This window comes from Habropoda laboriosa, unplaced genomic scaffold (genome assembly GCF_001263275.1).
Source record: "Habropoda laboriosa isolate 0110345459 unplaced genomic scaffold, ASM126327v1 scaffold151, whole genome shotgun sequence".
In the NCBI taxonomy this organism is placed as follows: Eukaryota; Metazoa; Arthropoda; class Insecta; order Hymenoptera; family Apidae; genus Habropoda; species Habropoda laboriosa.
In genome coordinates this window covers 1282049-1288020 of record NW_017100286.1, presented here as the reverse complement: position 1 = coordinate 1288020, position 5972 = coordinate 1282049, and the positions used below count along the sequence as shown (strand labels likewise).

Sequence of the window (5972 nt, the reverse complement as noted above, 5' to 3'; positions counted from 1 at the left end):
CCCTGTGTAATTTCACCGAATTAGGTTGGCTTCTCCTCTTCTCGCACCCGAGAATCGTAATCGTCCCGATTACCTTCATTACGTTAATCAACCCCCGTCTATGCAGCGATCATCGCGGATATTATCTTTCTGGTAGGAGCAATTAGCCGACTGTATTAATTCGTACTGTATTTAAATAATTAAACCAGTTACGTAGTAAACCACCTAGGGAACTGTGCTTCCTATTCTCTGCTTCTCGGCTGTAGAATTGAATAGAGACGCTCGTTGAGTGCAAATGACAGGTGCTTAGAATACTACACTCCGGTAGATCGGTGCTCTTGTTCGAAATACGAGCTTCGCTCTCCGTAAACAACCTCCACGGGCATACGTTAAATTGTAATCGTAAGAATAAGCAGTGGTATACGTGTGTCTAACACCGTTGCAAAATTTCGTATTCAATCATCTCGACAGAATCCCGCCATTGTTTCAAATTTCTGTATCTGACAGGGGATCCGTCCGTTCGTTCGTTCCATTCGATCTTTATTCAAATATTCCCGCTACGTACCCCGTTCTCCGGAAGTTCAATTTTTGACGTTCTCCAAAACATCTGCGCGACATTCCTGCATATTCTAACTTGTGTACATGCGCCTCTGTGTGTGTCACGAGTTCGATAATTACAGCACAGCTCATCTCGGTAGCAGTTTGCCCCAGTAATGGATGCTGCATAAAGAGATGTGCAGCCGGGTATTCCGGGTAGTCGTGCGATCGAAGTTACGCCGCCGCCAGGATGGCGACAGTTCTAAGGATTGAATTGCAAAGAGAACTAGGCCGTGCCTATCTGACAAAGTACAGTTTGCACGGCGTAGACGGGCGTGCATATTGGCAAGCGGGGGAACAATGGCGAGCGTGTCGCGCGGCAAATGTTTTATTCCAGTGAGCAATTATGTCAGTGTACTTAGAGTTTGCAGCGCTCGTGCTCGCCGATGCGCCACGCTCTCACAACTTCCCTCTCTCTCTCTGTGAAGTGTGTTACACGCTGCCAAGTTAATTTACCGCGTGCACAGTCAGGGCTAGTTTGATGACTTTTCCTTCGCGATTTCATTTTCCGCTCGGTATTGTCGCCACCTTTGTTTCTCTCTTTCCCCCTCTTTTAACGCGACACGACGATACTTATCTTTACTTTTGTTTTCTTGCGTTGAGCGGAAGTCTTTTCTCCTTTAGATTTGATACCCAGGTAGACGATTTTTAGCGAGTTCTTTGAATGATCACACGTTGCTTTTTGTGGAGAGCGGAAATAATAGATTTCTTTCCGGCTCCTCTAATATGTATTTCAGGGTGAATATTAGGTAATTTTGAAAATTCCCGCGGTTTTAAGACGTTTGGAGAAAATGTAGTTCCACTGAAATTCAGGATTTTTCTTTGAAATTATTTTCGTGATTTTCGATACATTTTTGTTAATGTACGATGAGAAAATGAATTTTGTGAATGTATGAATGTGGATTCGAAAGTTTTTTTAATTTTCTTTCTCGGATTGTGAAGTTTGCGCATTTAAATTTGGTATTAGGATAGTCGATTTTATATGTCGGGGGGACCGGAAAGGAAATCATTATTTTGCTTTGTGTCGGGACCAAAAATAATGAATTTCTTTCCAGTACCCTTAATATATATCTCAGGATTATTCATTTAGTATTATTCATTAGTGTTCATTTAGAGAAAATATAATTCCACCGAAATTCAATATTTTCATTTAAAATCATTTGTACGATGTTCCGTACACTTCTGTCAATTTAATCTAGAAAAATTAATTCCATAAATGTAAGAAAGTACTTTTCAAATTTTCTTTCACTTGATTGTGAGGTTTTAGCATTTAAATTTGATATCAGGATAGTCGATTTGTCAATGAGCGTTCGTCGACGTGTGTCTAAGGGTAAACAGTTATCGAAAACTAGGTTCGAACCGGGTCAAATTCAAATTAACGTAAAAGCAATTATTAGTTCCACGGGGGAAATTTTAAGTTAACGGCGAACGTTAGAGAGAACTGTTGGTTTATTGTTCCTAGCGGATGTTAAGCGTTTATCGAAAGGAGTTCGTTCTGATTGTGTTTTCGGAATGATTGTTGAACGTGAGGAACAGCAAACAATCTCCCTCGAAATTGTCCTAAACAGAGCTCGGTGAATGAGTCACGTACTCCTGTTAACTGCTTCGCGATATCGACTTGCGTTCCTACGGCTAGGCACCGTTTAATCGCTCGGCTCACCGCTTCGTAAATTCAACATTCTCGTATTTCCGGTTCTCCCTTTTGTTTCACAATTCACCCTGGAGGAACATCGGCTATCTAAACTTTGCAAAAATCCCCGTTTGCAATATCGAACGTCGATGAAATTTCGAATTTCATCCTCTCCGGAGGAGCAAATAATTCCGAATTGAAGTTTAATTACGAAACTATTGTAGGCATTTTGGGACGGTTTATGGCTTGGCCTGCGCCTCTTGGCGAGTGACAAACACCAGACACGAGTACCCATCGGTTCGGCCCAGCGATATCTTTGCCATTCGACGAGAGTCGGTTCTTAGCTTCGGTAGTAGACGTACACCGAAGAGTCCGAAATAAACTACTTTGCACGACATCCTGATTTGAGTAAAGTTCATTAGACCACCTCCTACACTTATACACAATGTGAAATTGAGCAGTGCAAGAAGAAGAAAATAAAGCGATTCACAGTTCAAGGGAGAGCAAGTTTGTTCTCGTTGTTGTCTCACACGGCGGAATTGTGATTCACGCGGGAAGACATAAAACCGGTTCATTTCCCTTATTGAGGAAAACGACGTATATATGTATACACGTGGAAAACGGAACGGCGATGCAAAGGGGTTTGTAGAATTTAGCGAAGGTAAGAAGCGGGCGCGAAGTTTCCGCCGTTGTAACATCGAGTCACCAACACGAACAGAGAAACTAACCGTATTACTGGTACGCATGACAATCGCAACCGGTAGAATATCCCCCGGCTCTGACTTGCACAACTGAGCGACCCACATTTTCTAACTTGAAAATTTGTTAAGTCACTTACGGAACAACAACTTTCTTCGCGGCGCTGACAGCTTATTGTTTTACGACGCTATAGCCTCTCCTCCTTGTATTCGGGAGATCGATATTACGAGATATACGCTTATTAGGAACACGAGCGCCGCTTTATTACGAGGTATTTGCATATTAAGAGTGAAGCAAAAAGCTCGATAGTTGAATACTTGGGTTTTTGCTTGCTTCAAGGAAACAAGGTTCGAGGAGTTTGTAGATGAAATTTTAGGGATTTGATAGAGTCGGATTTTCGCAAGTTTGGACTTTTGTAATTCCAGATTTGGGGATGTAGTCTTTTGTAAGTTTAAATCTGCCATTTTTACGATCTTGGACCTTTGGAAAATTGCCTCTCGTGAGTTTTAACTTGTGAATACTGGCACGAACCGATCTAGACTCGCAAATCTCAATTCAGACAAATGCTAACTTTTCGGATTCTCCAGTTACAAATATTGACTTGCGTAATTCTAACTTCGCAAACGACAGCTCGCAGAATTTTCGAACTCGCGGGTATTGACACTCACAAGTCTACACTCGCAAACACACGTTCCAGCAGATTTTGTCTTGCGAATGTTCCCTTCCACAATTCTGCACTTGCAAATATCGACCTCCGCAAGCTTACTTTTACTCGTAATCCGAAAACTCGCAAATCTCCAGGACTCTCGCAATTCTAAACTTTCGAATACATCTTCCGAGATGCGAGAAATAATTTCCACCACCGTTATCAGCTTCGAGGGAGTTTTCTGCAACGCAGTCACCTCTCATTATCTTAATTCTTGCTCCTCCGAATTAAACCAGAGTTCCCGATGTACCCGGGCTCGTAGCCTCGGGGTATTCGAGATCAAGACGATGAAGTATCACTTTGTGCAAAGGTATCGACGCGACCTAACGAACGAAGTTTGTTTTATAATGGGCGGCGTGAGTAACCTGGGGGCAGTTATAAACACAGGCGAAGTTTTGTCCTCTATAATGCCACTTCGCGGAGAGCCATGGCTGGGGCTAGCTGGGTCTCTCTACCTTGTTCCTCGGGACGCTGGCTAATCCCACGTCCGCTGCATTCTGCAGTTTTGAAACTTTCCAGCGTAACTGCAATGTCGCGGCTTAAGTGTGCCGGTATACGGCATAGGCTGTATCGTGTTTCATACTGTGTCACTATGGATTGGACGATTTATGATAGTTGGCTACCAGAATGGTTATGCAGTCTCTGGTATTTCGCGAAACCGACCATCCTATTCCACAAATCTCGCCTGATCCCTTTGTCGATATTTTAATCGGTACACTTGCCAGAGCGAGTGACTTTATGGCGAACGAAGTTTGAGAAGTTCGTCGTTTTATGGGGCTTCCGATGTTGGTGGTAAAGCTGTATTAATCGGTCGATTATGGATCGGTAGAATCTTGGATCAAGACGAATTACCAATGTGCAATTTTTAGTCAAGAATTTCGCGAGTCTTGCACCTTTTTCTTGGGATTTGTAGCGTCCCAAAACGCCGTAGCTCTTCGATGCAAAACGCTGACTCGCGGCAGGGCGAGTCTTATTTATAGGAAAGAAATCAACACGTTTTCGAACTAAAACAATTATTCTATTTCTTAGGTGTGTTTTCAATATAATGTGTTTCTAGGCGTGTTCTCGGTAGAAAAATGCGCTTCGAGGGTGAAAACCTCCGTGCTGTAAAGCACGGAGCCGTCACATCCGACGTGGTGGTGGCTAGTGCGACGCGATACGGAAGATGTCGAGCGATCGTCTCTTTTGGCGGCCCATGCGACACAGGACCCAACGCGAGTCCCCTCGAGCCCTCTCGCCTCGGCAACCGCGGTCCCGCTTTGGTTCCCCACGGGGTCCCTTTGTCGAAGGCCTTATTGCGACATTGTAACGCGGTTCCGCCGATGCCATGCGGCTCGGCTACGCACTCGTCCTGCCGGTCCTGCGTCGCGGAGCTCGGGACCGAACAGGATTGAAAATAAAGTTAACTGAAGTTAACGGCTATGTATCTTCAGTGCAAAATGGTTAGCGCAAATTAGATAAAGTTAGAATACTTAAGGATAAGCGGTGAAATTTGCAGAGAATGTGATTCCAAGAAGTCTGGAAAATTAAGAGAATGTCAAGAGAAAGTATAAATTGCACGTTCACTCTCGTATGAGTCGAGACTCCTGAAGTGAAGAACAAACAGAGAAATCGGAAGGAGAAGTGAAAGCGAAAAGTTGAACAGATGTAAAGAAGTACGTAACAGCTACACCTTTACCCCGGAAACACCAAATTAGTACACTCGCACTGTACTTGCGGCTGATCACGGTCGTGTACCATTTTTATTACTATTTCCGTTTCTTCCTTTTGGCCATCGCCGGCGCGCATTTACGACCGGGAAGAGAATGAGAAAGAAAGTTCGATTGCAGCTCGCCACGAGCTAGGCGATTGGGTCCCCTGTGTGTACACCGGGAAAACGAAGTCACGTGCCGTTGACGACTTCTGTTCCCGTGGATTTCTACGGAGAATTTTCACGCGACCCGTAACCGTACCCGTAGAGAGCAAGCTCTCCTCCCTCTCTGTATATTTTGCGGTAACGTCACAGTTTCCTCCCCGCACCTCTCGTCTCTCTGTATACGAAATGAATTCGAAATTTTCACGTTCGGTGTAAAGTGGAGGGAATTTCTGCGGGGAACGAAATTACGCGAACGATGTATTAAAATCAATGGGACGATTGAGAACTGTTTGTTCGTCGTCAGTGAAGTTTTAATTGCCTGGCTAAATATCGAAATAACACGGCTGCAGAACAAATGGGAATAAACGGATACACCCGCGTGCACCGTTTCATAGAAATATATATGTATATATTTTCCTGGTGATTATTCGACAAACTCGAGTTTACGCGGAGTTTCTCCGCCCGGTTGAAAATTTCCCATTCATTAACGTTTCATTTTCACGCGA

The 5972-nt window shown here is 43.9% G+C and overlaps 1 protein-coding gene across 1 annotated transcript in view; it reads left to right on the top strand.

The window, feature by feature from the left end:
• LOC108573691 (discoidin domain-containing receptor 2) overlaps window positions 1-5972 on the top strand; it is a 116487-nt gene that overhangs the window by 3912 nt on the left and 106603 nt on the right. The gene's annotated exons all lie outside the window — the stretch shown is intronic.